The sequence below is a fragment of the Podarcis pityusensis genome (assembly GCF_964106645.2).
Source record: "Podarcis pityusensis genome assembly, chromosome: 17".
Classification (NCBI taxonomy): Eukaryota; Metazoa; Chordata; class Lepidosauria; order Squamata; family Lacertidae; genus Podarcis; species Podarcis pityusensis.
In genome coordinates this window covers 13,980,688-13,997,237 of record NC_138042.1, presented here as the reverse complement: position 1 = coordinate 13,997,237, position 16,550 = coordinate 13,980,688, and the positions used below count along the sequence as shown (strand labels likewise).

The 16,550-nt window shown below is 43.7% G+C and overlaps 2 long non-coding RNA genes across 2 annotated transcripts in view; one reads left to right on the top strand and one right to left on the bottom strand.

Annotated features, from left to right (window-relative positions):
- The window catches only part of LOC308466809, a 51,337-nt gene that overhangs the window by 20,557 nt on the left and 14,230 nt on the right, over positions 1-16,550 (top strand). The window lies entirely within an intron of this gene.
- Positions 1,115-16,550, bottom strand: part of LOC308466806 — a 219,982-nt gene continuing 204,546 nt past the window's right edge. The window contains exons 2-3 of the long non-coding RNA XR_013980962.1: positions 2,092-4,239; positions 1,115-1,423 (exon numbers count right to left, since the gene is read on the bottom strand). This is a non-coding gene — a long non-coding RNA (uncharacterized lncRNA). The remainder of the gene's footprint in view (positions 1,424-2,091; positions 4,240-16,550) is intronic.

The window sequence follows — 16,550 nt, the reverse complement described above, 5'->3', positions numbered from 1 at the left end:
TCACCCCCCCCCAAAAAATATAGTCCGGCCCCCCACAAGATCTGAGGAACAGTGGACTGGCCCCCTGCTGAAAAAGTTTGCTGACCCCTGCTTTAAGGTATTCAAAGTTTCACAAAGACTCACTGATGTTTTTGCGGCGGCTGCTCTTGTTTATTATTAATATCATGCCTGCCGTGCAGGATGCAGCGACTAGGAAAGGAAATATTACTGACAACACTCTGAGAAATCGGAAAATCTGATTTGTATAGAGATCATGACGAATGTCCACAAAACCAAGTAAAATAATAATAATGTGAAATATTCTTCTTTTATTTGATGTGAGAGGAAGATAAATTTAAAACCATGCATCTGAGCTCCATTTACTTCGGCAGATCCTTCCAGTGGGTGTTTTAACTTGTCTGTGCACAAGTTTGCATTCTTGAGAGTTTGTTACTATTTCTCCTGGGCCAAATTGCATGTGATGGCAGGCGACTGATGGCTTTAAACGGGACGGCCTCAATTATGTATTTAAAGCAGGAGTACAGTATGTGATTAAAGCTGCAGTTTCCCCCACTTACCTAGGAGTAACAATGTCACTCAAGACATGTCTACTTTCACTATAGCTCAGTCGGTAGAGAATGAGACTCTCCATTTCAGGGTTGTGGGTTCAGGGCCGGATTTAGGTTGGATGCGGCCCTCAGCTACTGAAGCATAGCTGCCAACTTTTCCCTTTTCTTGCGAGGAATCCTATTCGGAATAAGGGAATTTCCCTTAAAAAAGGGGAAACGTTGACAGCTATGTGAAGGTAATGGGGCCCTTTCTATGTCCAGCTGTCCTTTGTCAACAACAAACTGTTGCTGGTTTTTTGTGTTGAATATATGCTACATGGTAATTTACGGACCTCATAGGTATCTCAAGCCATTTGCACATAACAAAATATGTATTTTATCAAAGTAATTGTTGAACTGAAATACAATTAAGAAGTATATTAATAGTGAAATACAGTTAAGAAGTATAGAAGTATAATAGTGAAATAATTGTTAAGCTTGGTTTTGGAACGCTTTGGTTTTAGAACAGACTTCTGGAACGGATTACTGGTAAGTTTGAGAACTAAGGTACCACTGTATATAGAAAGGAGCAAACCAGTGATATTTGAGGGAGCAGGCGAGCAGGCGTGGCCCCTTCCTTACATCATAGCTAAATAAGCATAGCTAAATCTGGCACTGCTTGTGTTCAAGCCTCACACTGGGCCAAAAAGATCCCTGTGGTCCCTTCCAACTGTATGATGCTATGATTCTACTTATTTCATAAGGCTCATTGAGTCGATAGGACTTTCCCATAACATTTTATTAATTTTCCAACATTAACAAAAATCCGGCACTGGTTCCATGGTAAAGCCAAAGCAAATTTCACATTTGTCCCTTTGTCCGCAGTACTTAGAAACCTCAATTTTCTTTTTTCCCCCTTTAAAAATTTTTTTTAATTCAAAATTAAAACAAGACATATTATCCAAAAAAAATCCTTGTCCCCCCCCCCATTTTTCCTCCCCCCCCCAACAAAACCCACCCGCCCCCGCCCCCCGACTTCCCTCAGTTCCGGTCTTTGGTTTCTCTGAGACTGCTGTTTTCTGCATGTTACCAAGTTGTATAGATCCTCAAAATATTTAGCTGATTATTACCAATAAAAAGTATGTGAATGTTTATTCAAAACCTGCCAAGGAGTCCAGTTCACTTTGTTGCGTCTTTAGATACTTTGTAAAGGATTCCCATTCATCCTTAAAGTCACAGTTATCCTTTGTCCCATAGCTTATATGTCAGTTTTGCCAGTTCTGCATAGTCTGTCAATTTTTCTTGCCATGATTCTTTAGTTGGGGTTTCTTCAGTCTTCCAGCCTTGTGCTACCAGAACTCTCGCGGCTGTTGTCGCATACATGAAGATGTTTTTCAGCTTTTTTGGCAGGTCTTTCCCTACAATCCCTAACAAAAATGCCTCGGGTTTTTTAACAAATGTTAAATGGAACATTTTCTTCAATTCATTGTATAGCATTTCCCAAACTTTTTTTATTACATTACAATCCCACCACATATGATAAAATGTCCCTTCCTTTAGAAACCTCGATTTCCAATCCCAACGCCCAACATTTTGTTCAATTGTCTGGAAGAGGATGCTATTAATGTACACCTGTTTTTTCTCGTCCACTGAGGAGTCAAGGTTCCGACACGTGTTCTAGAACCCTCCCCTTTTATTATGAGTCAGTCTCTTTGTGGCAGAGGCCATGTGAATTGGTGGACACCTTCAGGTTTGAGCCTGCTCCCCAGCCCAGCCTTTATATATGTTGGCAGAGCTTGCTAGCCCGCAAGGCAGCCTCATCATCCCCTTTTGGCAAGGGGACCAAGGCTAATGACTAGCAAATGGGAACGGTGAGTAATCCATCAAGGAGCCAACACGTCCAGCCCATAGGATCATTTATTTCCACAATGAAAATTCAGCATCCGCTTTGGTGACTTATGGTCTTGAACTCGCAAGTGGGTCAAGGTGGGAGATTCTCTTGAGAGTTCCCGGAAATAATAAAAAAGTCAACGTGAATTTGAATATTTTTTATGTTCTTTGGAAAGTAACACATATAAAATAACAAAGTAACCTGCAAACAAACATTTGTGGGGGAAATGTCCGATTTCAGTGTTTAAAAATTGTCTGTTTGGTTGTTCATGATTGTAGGGTTTAAGAATGTGGAATTTCCCTAGCTTTTTTGTGTGTTGTTTTCATTTGTGATGTTTTTTAGTTATATTGCAAACTGCTTAGAGATTTCCCCCTGAAATACACGGAGTATATAAGCTGTCCAAAAATTAAAAGAAACTCCCTAGTCCTTTCTCTAATACAGGAAGCCCGTGTGTGCTTATTCTTTGAAGATACCATCTGAACAAAAAGAATAAATATGGCAATATGTAAATGTACACAGAAAAAGCAGTGACCAAGTCAAAATGGGAGCAGATGGAAGCAGATTGACAGCCAAAAGGCTCTCAAAGGGGCTTTGAAAACATTATTGCATTCACATCTGGCATCAGCACTAGAAATAAGATGCTTTTCCTATCATGCTAGAATTATCTTGACGGCATTTCTTGCCTGGGACCCGGTCACCCCTGGCGTTACCCTTCAGCCTCTCCCTTCTAGGCAGCAGAGCCTCTTGGGATCCATTAATTAATGAATTAATTAATTAATATACTGCCCTTCATCCGTAGCTCTCAGAGCGGTTTTCTCTGATTCCAGAGAGTGGGGTGGATTGTGTTCATTCCAGGCACGAGCCCACTGGAAAGAATGGGAGTTGCACAAAGGCAAAGCAGTACACATTTCAGCGGGTGGATTGGGCCCAAAGGAAATTACTCTAGAGTCAAGTGACATTCCAGTTACTTGTGTAATTACCCAGTTATCTCCTCTATCTTCCCTAGTGTTGGTAAAACAATTTCTGAACCAAGCAATCCCTACATGACAACGTCTGTTTTTGCGGGAAATCTCCGTGAGTTAATTATCGTTGCAAAACAGATCACCAGCATTGATTGTGTGGGAATGTTTTCTTACTAGGAAACCCAGATTACTCCAACAAACCACAGAAAGAGGAGATAAAAATGAAAATGAACAGCCATCCTTGTGCAGTTGTGATTTTTACGATGGTCTGTTAATGCAAAATCCTGTTTGCGTTATCCCAGCACGGCAGTTGATCAGTAACTGTTGCTTGAGTCATCTTTTAATTCTACCAAATATGACATTGTACTGAAGATAAAGGAAACTATTTTTTAACTATTCCTTTTTAATGTGTACTTTTTTTGTATTGCTATGGATATTTATGTTTATCCATACTGGATAATCTCAATGGATTGCATCTTCAAAGGAATTACAATTGGGCCTCTGAATGTGACTAACATGACTGGGGGAATAGCTGAAATCGGGTTGGCCCCATTCAGGGGTGCCTCAACTCAATTGACTCATAACACAGAATGGCTATAACTCAGAGGCAGAGCTTCTACCAGAGCCAGTGTGGTGTAGTGGTTAAGAGCGATAGACTCGTAATCTGGTGAACCGGGTTCGCTTCCCCGCTCCTCCACATGCAGCTGCTGGGTGACCTTGGGCTAGTTACACTTTGAAGTCTCTCAGCCCCACTCACCTCACAGAGTGTTTGTTGTGGGGGAGGAAGGGAAAGGAGAATGTTAGCCACTTTGAGACTCCTTTGGGTAGTGATAAAGCGGGATATCAAATCCAAACTCTTCTTCTTCTACCTTACATGCAGGTCTCAGGTTCGATCCTTTCCATCACCAGGAAGGACTGGGAAGGACTCCCTCCCTGAATCCTTGGAGATCCACTTCCAGTGGATCTGAACTATATAAATACATGATCTGACTCAGTAAAAGGCAGCTTCATGGGTTCATATAGCAGCTCTTCCCTTCCCCAGGATCACAATTTCATCCACTATGCTCACAAGGCAACTTGAGCCCTGCTAATGATTCATACCAAGTTATTTCAAATTCACCAAGAAGATAATCTCTCCCCTCCTTCTCTGAGGACATACCATATATTTGCTCTATAAGACTCACTTTTTCCCTCCTAAAAAGTAAGGGGAAATGTGCGTGCGTCTTATGGAGCGAATGCAGGCTGCGCAGCTATCCCAGAAGCCAGAACAGCAAGAGGGATTGCTGCTTTCACTGCGCAGCAATCCCTCTTGCTGTTCTGGCTTCTGAGATTCAGAATATTTTTTTTCTTGTTTTCCTCCTCCAAAAACTAGGTGCGTCTTGTGGTCTGGTGCATCTTATAGAGCGAAAAATACGGTATGTCTTTCCAAAGCAGAGAACAGTTCCCTTCTGAATGAATTCCAACAGCCTTTAGTTTCCCTCAAAGAGAAAATGCAAAATATCTTCAATATGTCAGCCTCAGACTTATACATGGCATACAAACCACAGGGGCAGTGATTTGGAGAGGTCAGAGGCAGTCTTCTTCCCATTTATGTGAATTTTTAAACCAGGAACATCTACCTCTGTGGCTTACCCTGCACTTCCACACACTAAGAAGTTCTCACCATAAACAACTTGCAGCTTCATGGCCAGCACTGCTTGGGAAATCTAAGAAACCCAAAGAATTTGTGGTTCAAATCAGTACGGCATAGTTTTGAAAGGTTCAGCCTGCCGTGTTGATTCAAAATGGCATCCAATTGCATCCAAGTAGATTTCAGGAACTGTCATGCAAAACTGGATTCTGCTTTCTTAACAGGTATCCAAATATATAGCAAACAACTTCCCCAAATATATAGGAGACCGAGAGAAAGTGCCTGGCAAAATTGCTGAGATTTGCAAATTGACAATGCAATGTGTTTGTTTCAAGCACTCTACATGCCTCTCTCCTTCTGGCAACTCCTGCAGCCAAGGTGTTGCCAAATGTACTGCTCTGCTCTCCTTGGGGCCACATCGGTAAGGCCAAGAGAGGGTCTTATCATCTGGGCAGGTCAGGATCTCCATACACACTGCACAGGCTTGTGCCCTGGGGAGGTCGGTTTGGTGCTGCTAAAACAGGGGAAGAAACCAATGTGGGGTGCAGAAGTTCTAAATTACTGGCCTTTGCACTGCAATTCTCCAGTGGTTTGACTTCACCCATGGAGGTGCACTCCATTGTCTCTCAAAACAGATGGAAGCCAACAGCTTGCCTCCCTCTGACTTGGGTTACACTATGGTTACCAGATTTTTTTCAATGAATCTGGGGACACTTTTTTTTTGTTTTGAAGCTGAGTAGCAACAGGGAGTCAGTAGTGGGGATGTAGAGGCAAAAGAACCTGGGCTCAAGCACACATGCATATCCCAAGCCTTCCCCGATGATCTGCCCCCACCCCACTTTGTTTTGACAGATCGGGGGAAGCTCAGGAGTTGCTGGTGGGTGGGTGTTGCCCAGGAGGGGTGCAAAGCGCATGGTTTCTCTGCCAGCAAGGTGCAAAGTCCTTCTTTCGCACCCTGTGAAACATGAATGCGCAGAGGGTTTTTTTAAAAAAACTGGGCAATGGCCAGCCGGTCGTGACTCCCGAGCCTCCCCTGATCAGTCAAAACAAAGGGGGAAGGGGGCAGGAGATCTGTACTGCCGGACGTCCCCGGTTCCCCTTTGGCAGTGATGCCAGCAGCGGCAGTCAGCAGCCTGGAGCCAGCCTGGTAGTGCAGTTGGCTCTGGCTGGCTGCTGGCTTCTTGCTGCCATGGTGCCTGCCATTTTTCTCGCTGGAAGTCCCCATATGATGTGTTGCACACAAGACACATCATATAGGGACTTTTGGCAAGGAAAAATGGTGGGCGCCATGGCAGCAAGCAGCTCCTGAAGCCAGCCAGAGCCAACAGCTGGCTCCGGGCTGCTGAGACTGCCACTGCCACATTTCCCGCGGACAGATTTGCAAATCTGGGGACATTCCAGGGGCGAATTTTGTCCAGGGACAGATCTGCAAATCCGGGGACTGTCCCCAGGAACTGGGGACATCTGGTAACCCTAGGTTACACCCAAGCAGTACCTAGACCCAAATCGATTTGTGGGTGGGGCTCATGTTTAACCAGGACTTCAAAAACCTATGGTTGGGAGGGATGGCAAAAGAAGAAGCTGAATCTCTCCCCCGCCCCCATCATGCATCACCATGTTGGCCATAACTGACAGTGAGAGACCAACTGATCCCTGGCTGGGGATACTGGAATGTGGGCTGGTTCTTCTGGCCTCCTCTCCTCCCACCCCAGTCCCAGGGTTAGGCCTTGTCTTTCCACCTTAGGCCGCCCCTTTTTCAACCCTGCTGGGATGTGCAACCCCAGTGCGTTCTCTGCTGGGAACATGCTGGTGAAGCAGACCCTGCAGTGGGCAGGATTTCACTCTCTCCTCACCAGCTGGTATTATTTCATGCCATAAGACCTATGGGATAAGACCGGTAGCACACAAGCGCTCCTACATCTTTCCCCATTCCGAAAATACGGATAGCACATCAGGAGGCAGTTTCACATAGGGAATATGACACAGTTTAAGGCTCCTCAAAATGACTGCTCGTTTCTTTTAACGTTTTTTAAAAAAATAAAAATAATCACACAGGAGATCTGTTCCCTGGTATTGTGTGAGTCTCCTAATTTGGCCCTTAAGGTAAAGGGTAAAGGGACCCCTGACCATTAGGTCCAGCTGGGGCTGAATCTGGGGTTGCGGCGCTCATCTCGCTCTATAGGCCGAGGGAGCCGGCGTACAGCTTCCGGGTCATGTGGCCAGCATGACTAAGCTGCTTCTGGTGAACCAGAGCAGCGCACAGAAACACCGTTTACCTTCTCGCCAGAGTGGTACCTATTTATCTACTTGCACTTTGACGTGCTTTTGAACTGCTAGGTTGGCAGGAGCAGGGACCGAGCAACGGGAGCTCACCCCGTCGCGGGGATTCGAACCGCCGACCTTCTGATCAGCAAGTCCTAGGCTCTGTGGTTTAACCCACAGCGCCACCCGCGTCCCTAATTTGGCCCTTAATCTTGAATAAATTCAAGAGCAGACTTTCAGACCTTGCTCTGAAACGTGTGTCCCCACCCTGCCTATCAATTCATTGCTTCCCTTTCTAAAACCGTTCAAGCATCGACTGTAGCCTGGGGATTTGATTTACACCTAGTCTGTGGGCAAACTACTTTTTCCTTCCATCTTCAGGAGTTCAACGTCAGTAGGAATACTCAGGTGCCAGTTAATTCAGACTCCCTGATCATTCATTCGCTTTCCAACTTGCCAAAGTCTCTGGTTCTTTACTCTGTTGCCAAGCGCCTGAGTCATAGAGTTCTCCCCCCTCCCCCACTCCGCTGCTTCAAAGTTTGCATATTCCCCCAGCTCCACCCCATGCTAACAAGGTGGAAAAATGAATGATTATTGTGTAGAGACCTCTCGGTATTGTATTCAGATGAGTAACATGCAAGAGACCCAGAGAGAGTTGAGGCAAGTCTGTACGCCTTCCTTCTCCGACATGAAGTTAATTTGGCAGGGTTTTTCTTCCAAAGTATCTTGCAATCAGTGATGTTGAAGGGGGGGAAGAGAGAGAGAGAAAGAGACAGAGAGAATGTTTTAATGTAATAAATATTTTGACACTTCACCCAGTGGCGTCCTGTAGCCACTTTCAGCATTCTTATCGATGCACAGCTGTTGCATTTTTGCAGGGCTTGCATAAATTTCATAGGCCCAAGGAAAGGAGCAGTTGCAAAATAAACACAGACACGCACCGTCTCATTAGTAGCTCCTTATGAAAGATTTCACCTTGGGTTAAATGACTAATGCCCTATTAAACCTTTACAGCCACAACAAATGTTGGGCTGCAATCAGTCAAGGAGCGCATGAGACTCTTAATCTTGGGTTCGAGCCCACATTGGGCAAAAGATTCCTGCATTGCATGAGTTCCAACCCTACAATTCTGTGATTCTATAATTAAAGAAGAGAAAACACCTTTTCCAATGAACCATCAGCATGTGGCTTATTCTGAGAATAAGATGACCAATGGCCAATGTGGTAGGAAACCACATTGTATGGGTTTTTCAGCATCCCATCTTCATGTAACCATCTGACAAAGTAAATATCTCGTCAGCCCCTTTCAGGTGTTCACTGTGACTGCAGAGAGTGGGAGTGATGTTGCAGTGGCACATGCGCCCGCCATCTAGGTGTGCTCATAGGGCCATGGGTCCACCTAGCTCAGCACTGTTTGCGTTAGGGATGGAAACACCTGGCCCACAGGTCACATGTTCGCCACCACTCAGTTTCATTTGCCCTGTGGCCCAAGCCAGCTCCACTCGCCACCTGTCACACTTCAAAGGAAAATTTGGGTTGGGCACAGAAGTTCCAGAAGGGATGTAGGGATGCATGAGAGAAAGCGGGGGTAGCCTTGCATGTTCACCTTCCAATGCCATTGGGGCAAGCCCATTTTCATCTCATTTCCACATCTGTTGCCTTCACCAACCTAAAGATAACAACTTTTTTGGTGATCCGTCGTAGCCGAGTAAGATTGACTTCCTTAAACACGGTTTTAACAATGAGTCCATAAGTGACTGTGGAGGCCAATTCTGAATCCACACGTCCTTCCACAGTGGGGACATTGGTTTCCAGGCAGGAGTTGATCACTGTGTGGATTTGCCAAGCGTGCCTTCCTCTTAGCACATTTCTCCCTTGCGTCCTGAATTTGAGTTTCTTCAAAGCCCTTGGCACCTTTGGTAAAGGCTGTTCTCCAACTGGAGTGCTCACAGGCAAGTGTTTCCCAATTGTTGGTATTTATACTACATTTTTAAAAGATTTGCCTTGAGACAGTCTTTAAACCTCTTTTGTTGACCACCAGCATTACGCTTTCCATTTTTAAGCTTGGAATAGAGTACAGTGGTACCTCGGGTTACATACACTTCAGGTTACATACGCTTCAGGTTACAGACTCCACTAACCCAGAAATAGTGCTTCAGATTAAGAACTTTGCTTCAGGATGAGAACAGAAATCGTGCTCTGGCGGCGCAGCAGCAGTGGGAGGCCCCATTAGCTAAAGTGGTGCTTCAGGTTAAGAACAGTTTCAGGTTAAGTACGGACCTCCGGAACGAATTAAGTACTTAACCTGAGGTATCACTGTAGTTGCTTTGGAAGACGATCATCAGGCATCCACACAATATGACCAGTCCAGTGAAGTTGATGTTGAAGAATCGTTGCTGGTGATCTTTGCTTCTTCCAGGACACTGGCATTAGTTATCTTCTAATGCTTCTTTGCTAGGGATGCGGGTGGCGCTGTGGGTTAAACCACAGAGCCTAGGACTTGCTGATCAGAAGGTCGGAGGTTCAAATCCCCGCGACAGGGTGAGCTCCCATTGCTCGGTTCCTGCTCCTGCCCACCTAGCAGTTCAAAAGCACATCAAAGTGCAAGTAGATAAATAGGTACCACTCTGGCGGGAAGGTAAATGGCGTTTCCGTGCGCTGCTCTGGTCCGCCAGAAGCGGCTTAGTCATGCTGGCCAAATGACCCGGAAGCTGTACGCCTGTTCCCTCGGCCAATAAAGCGAGATGAGCACCGCAACCCCAGAGTCGGTCACGACTGGACCTAATGGTCAGGGGTCCCTTTACCTTTATGCTTCTTTGCTACGCTTTCTTCCCATACCTTCCTTCCCTTAACCTATGTCTCAGCGTTTTGGAAGCTGCCTTACACCAAGTCAGATTGTTGGTGCATTTAGCTCAGTTCTTTTATGCTGACTGGCAGCTGCTCTCCAGCATTTCAGATGGGAAACATTCCCAGCCCTACCTAGAGGTGCTGAAAATTGAACAGGAGACCTTTCTCCATGCGAGGGAGATGCTGCACCACCGAACTGTGGCCCTTCCCCTAATGTGGGAATCCCTAAACACATACACTCACTTCATTCATTTTCACTGTATCTGCCACGTTTGTTATTAACAAGCTATTGCCTACGTGTTATTGGGGCTGGCTCAAGAGCTTTCATTACCCAAGACACCTTACAGGCTTAGGGGACAATGTGGGTATAGTTGTGGGGAAATGGAAACACACTGCAGAAACAAATAAATCATGGCTCAGCTTTTGTGGGCTACACAGACATGCTCTGTAGAGTTTGTGCTAGGCCCGGGGGTAACCCATGAAATGCGGTCCAGGTCCGGTCCAGAATCCAAAGGTTCTGCTGGGAGTCAGTTCGACAGGGTCAAGGCAGGAGACCAGGCAGGAAACCAGGCAAGGAAAGGTACAGGATCTCAGACAGGATCTGGCATACAGCAATGTTGCTCCCGCAACCTGGGGTGGGGTTCGACAGCCTTTTATCTTTGTTGGGATAGCGGCTGGTCCTGATCCCCTGGTGACTCACCTCCCTGTCTCGCCTGAAGGTGAGCACTCCTCCTGCAAGTACTCAGGTCTTTCCTTCTCTCAGACCTTAGTCTCTGTAGCTTGGGAGATGTCGGTGGGTTACCCCTCAGCCTCCCCTGACCCAACCGGTAGTGGAGCAGCTGTAAGTGATGGCCCAGCTGGAGGTAACAAGGTAATCCCCGCATCTGGAGCCAGGGCAGGCTCAGGCCCCTGACTCGGCCCAGCTGGTGTTTGTTGCAGGGGAACCTGTGCAGACTGGGACTCTTCAGGATCAGGCCGTAGACTTGGTTCAGATGATGCCGGAGACAAAGGATCCGGTGCAGACTGAGACTCCTCTGGTTCAGAGTCCGAGCCCGAGTCCCAGGCCATCACAGAGTTTCACAACTCACAGCAAAAGTCAAACAAAAACAGCAACACATTGTCACCCTTGACAAACCAAAATAAAAATACTCTGAGCATGTGCAGTTTCACATTTTAAACTCATTTTCACTTGACTGACCATTGTTTTTGCTGGCTTCCTTCCTGGTTACAGCCACCAGCTCCCAGCTTTGCATGCAAGATGGGATTTCTTGGGTTGCAGGGCCACAGCTGTGGAATGCCCTCCTGGCAGAAAGTGAATTTTGGTTCTCCGGCCTTCGCTTTTTGATCTCTTGATGCTGCTTCGTGACTCTTGCCTTTCTCCTCCTCCCCTCTGTTTAGGGTTTCACGCTGGAATGTGAGGCCTGTTTGGAGAACCAGAGCTTCCTTGCACGATCACTTATTATAAGGGGGCGGAGGAAACTAATTTGCTCCGAGCTTGGAGTTGTTGATTTCAGATCAAGAGCCAGGACATTTTGAGATGCGTAGATAAAAGGCTGGGGAGGGAGAAAAAGAAAGTAGAGAAATTATATGGGGGGGGGATAGAAGTTAGAAGTGAGGTTAACCAATAGAAATGATAATATGTCACCAATATAGATGATCAGCTTTGATAAATCAATTTCTCCCATATTTGTGAGTCAGAGATGTCCTAATTTAATTGAAGAAAATTAAAATGTGTGTTACGGTGAAAATCAGATATCAATTTTTCTTTAGTACAATTTTAGAAACTCATTGCTTTAATATCTTGTGTTATCTGTCAGTTAATTACACTACGGAAGGTGATGAGCACTGGCGGAGGAACGGGGGTTGGGGGGAGCGTACCGCCCCTGGCACCATCGGGGGGGGTATCATCGCAACCACACACACCCCCGGACACGCACTGCACACACCCCACCGCACCGGGTGCCACGCCCTTCCAGCCTTTCAGGTGCCTTCCAGCTCTTCAATTCTATGGTTCTATGACTTTTCATTTTACTGATCCAGTTCACTCTGCTCCAAAATTTGGGGAGCAGAGTAGAGATTCGTAAAGGTATGTCTATGCTTTGCTATTCCACTTTAAAACCACCACTAGGTTTTAGTGCAAACTATGGATGCGGGTGGCGCTGTGGGTTAAACCACAGAGCCTAGGACTTGCCGATCAGAAGGTCGGCGGTTCGAATCCCCGCGACGGGGTGAGCTCCCGTTGCTCGGACCCAGCTCCTGCCAGCCTAGCAGTTCGAAAGCACGTCAAAGTGCAAGTAGATAAATAGGTACCGCTCCAGCGGGAAGGTAAACAGTGTTTCTGTGCGCTGCTCCGGTTCGCCAGAAGCGGCTTAGTCATGTTGGTCACATGACCCGGAAGCTGCACGCCTGCTCCCTCGGCCAATGTAGTGAGATGAGCGCCGCAACCCCAGTCGGTAAAGGGGTCCCTTTACCTTTACCTTTATGACTTCTCAATCATCTCTTTATATGAAAGCTGCATTGCTGCTTGCAACTATCATCACCATCATGTCTTCATCCTGTTCCCCACAGGTGTAAGTCATTTCTGTAGTCAGCAAAGCAGGTAGGCTAGTCTCCAACATCTTCTTTAAAAAAAAAATTTAATAATATTTTTTATTAAGTTTTACAATTTCATATTCAACACAGTCATCTTTATCACAAAGAAAAATAAGTAGATCCCAATCTCCACCCACCCTCAACCTCATCTTCTGGTTCTTTAAATATTTGCTTCTCCTGCTTATCTTATTCTATCTGAAATTTGTAACCTTTTCACTAAATATGATTGCATTCTTATCATTTTTGTATCATATTTCCCAAATCAAATCTTACATTTCATTGTTTTCCCAATTGTTACATCTTAACTTTTACACTTGTTTTCTTAATTGCAAGTGTTTACTCAAACCCTGCTAGTGAGTCCACTTCTTGACAATATTTCTGTAAGTACCGGTACATCATATACGGTTCCCAAGCTTTTTAAAAGTCTCTATTGTCCTTGTCCCTAATTTTTCCCATTAGCTTTGCCATTTCAGCATATTCCAACAATTTCACTTGCCATTCTCCTTTCGTTGGTGTCTTGTCATCTTTCCATTTTGGGACTAGTAATATCCTAGTTGCTGTTGTAACGTACATAAATAGCTGCTTCCACTCTTTTGGCAAGTCTTGACCTATAATACCTAGCAAAAAAGCTTCTGGGTTTTTTAAACAAATGTTATCTTAAACATTTTTTTCATTTCAGCTAGTCTCCAACATCTTAATCAGAAGTGACTCTATCATTATTGAAGAAAGCTGGAAAAATATACGTTCTTTGTTTAAGCCATCTGATACTGAGATGCTGTTGAGCCGCATTAATTTGTTTGGAGGTGGGGGCTAACTATTCAATTCTGTGACATCCACTCAGAAACAAGTCCTATGAAGTCCAGTGGATTCACATGTGGTGGAACTGTAAAAAGATCAGACAGTTTTGGGAAATGGTTTACAACAAACTTAAGAAAATGTTTAAATGCTCTTTCCCTAAAAAGCCTGATGCCTTCCTGCTAGGAATTATGGGAAATGAAATTCCAAAAAAGTTCAGGATAGTCTTTATGTATGTTGCTGCCAGAATTTTAATCGCAAAAGGTTGTAAGGGAGAGGCTATCCCATCCAAATCAGACTGGCAAAACAAATTAAGAGAGTACGTTGAACTAGCGAGAATATCAGCAAGGTTAGGAGATGTTACAGATGAAAAATTTGCTAGAGAGTAGGACATATACGGGATGTGGGTGGCGCTGTGGGTTAAACCACAGAGCCTAGGACTTGCCAATCAGAAGGTCGCCGGTTCGAATCCCTGTGACGGGGGGAGCTCCCGTTTCTCGGTCCCTACTCCTGCCAACCAAGCAGTTCGAAAGCATGTCAAAGTGCAAGTAGATAAATAGGTACCGCTGTGGCGGAAAGGTAAATGGCGTTTCTGTGCACTGCTCTGGTTCGCCAGAAGCGGCTTAGTCATGCTGGCCACATGACCCGGAAGCTGTATGCCGGCTCCCTTGGCCAATAAAGCGAGATGAGCGCCACAACCCCAGAGTTGGCCACGACTGGACCTAATGGTCCCTTTACCTTTAGGACATATACAGAGTCTATGTAAAAGAACCCTGTCAAAATATCAATCTGTTGGCAGGTTTTGAATGAGTTTCTGTGTGTAAATAGGATAACTTTATAAAACATAAAGTAAGTTAAACAACATGGAGAAAATAAAGTTAAGTGTGTATTCAAGGAATCTAATTTGGGAACATAGTGGGAAGATCAGAGGTCAGGTTAAATTTAATTACAAAATTATGTACAAAACAAGTATCAATTAAGGAATGGATGATTGTTTATTTTTATTTTGTCTTTGACATCTATTGACTATTTCTGTTGCAGTTTTAAAACCAATAAAGCATTCAAAAGAAAGAAAAAAAGTACAGTAGGACCTATTACCAGCTAGGCAAACGTAGGACTGAAGTCAGTCTCGATGTAACAGATGCATGCAAGTCTCTGATATTACTGGAACCTATTTTCACATTTGTGTGTAGAATCTATGGGAGATGTGCAAACTTTTTTTAGCACTTCCTGCTTTGATATATTCACTGCACAATCCTAACCATGTCTACTCAGAAGGAAGTCTTGCTGAATGCAATGGGGCTTACTCCAGGTAAGGGGAGCCAGAACAATCTCTTTTATTTTATAGACCAGTGAGTTCCTTAAGACCAATAGCATAGATAGACTGCTAAGCTGTTTACAGCCGGGATGCTAAAGTCCCAATCAAGTCAATGGAACTGAGAGTGCAATCCTATACATCCCTACTGTAAAGTCCCATTGAAGTGAATAGGACATAAGATAATATCCTAAGGCAACAATTTGAAGCACTTTGCTTCCTTAGAAGTTCGCCTGTCCATGCACCTTTGAGCAAACGTGCTTAGAACTGGATTGTACAGCAGCCTAACTCCAAAAATAATAATATTATAATAAAAATATAATACTAGTCGAACTGATTCACAACAGTTGACTTTTTTTTTAAAAAAAAAAGGCTGAACAAGGATTTGTGAACTCTCTCGTTTTTTGTTTTTTGTTTTATTTTTTAAAAAAAGATTCCATAATGTGATGTTTTCAAGATTAATCCCAAACTGTATGAGTAAAAAAAATATTTTTTTAAATTTTCCATTCGCTTTGTATCCCAGTCACTACTTTTTCCTCATTTCTTTTGTCTCTGGTCTGATTTCTCTGATTGTAACTTTCCAATAGACTGAGACACGTTTCTTTCTCAGTGTGGTATAATTCATATATGCTGTGATGGTGCACTGTATTAAAAATCATCATTTAATTTTTTGATAACTGGGATCCTTTAATCTCTTTCATTAAATTCTCACCAAAAGAAGCTAGACCACTTCTGGTTCCTTTTTTTTTTTTTTTGAGATTGAGAGAGAGAGAGAGAGAGAGAGAGATTGAGACAGAGGCATGTTATTATAAACTTTAGCTCTGGATTTTCTTTATTTCATATCACTGACTGTCTTCAAGGTTTAAAGAAGATCGTTGTTAACTTTCCAGGTCTGCTGCTGTAATCAATCCAATCTGTTTGGCATTTAAATATCTTTTCTTTCCAAAATATCTAATAAGGACACACTGGTCACTTAGGTCTTTTTCTTTTCTTTTCTCATCATAATCTTTGGAACATTTGTTTGTTTTATATCAATCTGTTTGTAATTTTTAAAACCATTACTATTTCATTTAGGAATTATTTCTAATTAAATTTCCTGAATTATTTAGATTTGTAACAAAAATAACAGTTTTCAGGGGTGACCAAGAAAACAATTTTAGAACTAAAAATAAATAAATCATATGGCACCTCAAAGATGAACATTAGGGTTATAACTATTTTTTACAACCTTATGTTCCTGTAGTTTAATTAGATGAACATTTGCCTCCAAACAAAGGAATGAATGGCCGTTTCAAAATCTTTTGGGGGAAAAGTCACCCCGAAATCAATAAATCAATTTCTGTATATGCAACTGGATAATGTATGATGTAATACAGGAAAAAGAAAGCTTGTATATTTTATAATACTTGTACAATGTTTTGTACACTGTACATCACTTCTTATTGCTTAGAATAAATTGAGTTTGCGGTTTGCCTTTGTTTCTGCTGCAAACACCATTAAGTTCCCACATCACTTTGATTGCATGTTCTTTCTATATACCAATATTTGGATTCTTCTAAAAACATTCTAAGCAGTTTAAGGAAGTTCCAGACAGCTGCAAAACATCTGAACAGTTCCATAAAGTTTTAAAAAGTGCTAAGACTTATGAGTAGTAACGTTACGTATACGGTGATTCCAACTTTTCCTTTCAGGGTGAACTTCTTTCACAATTGAGAAGAATTGGTCCCTT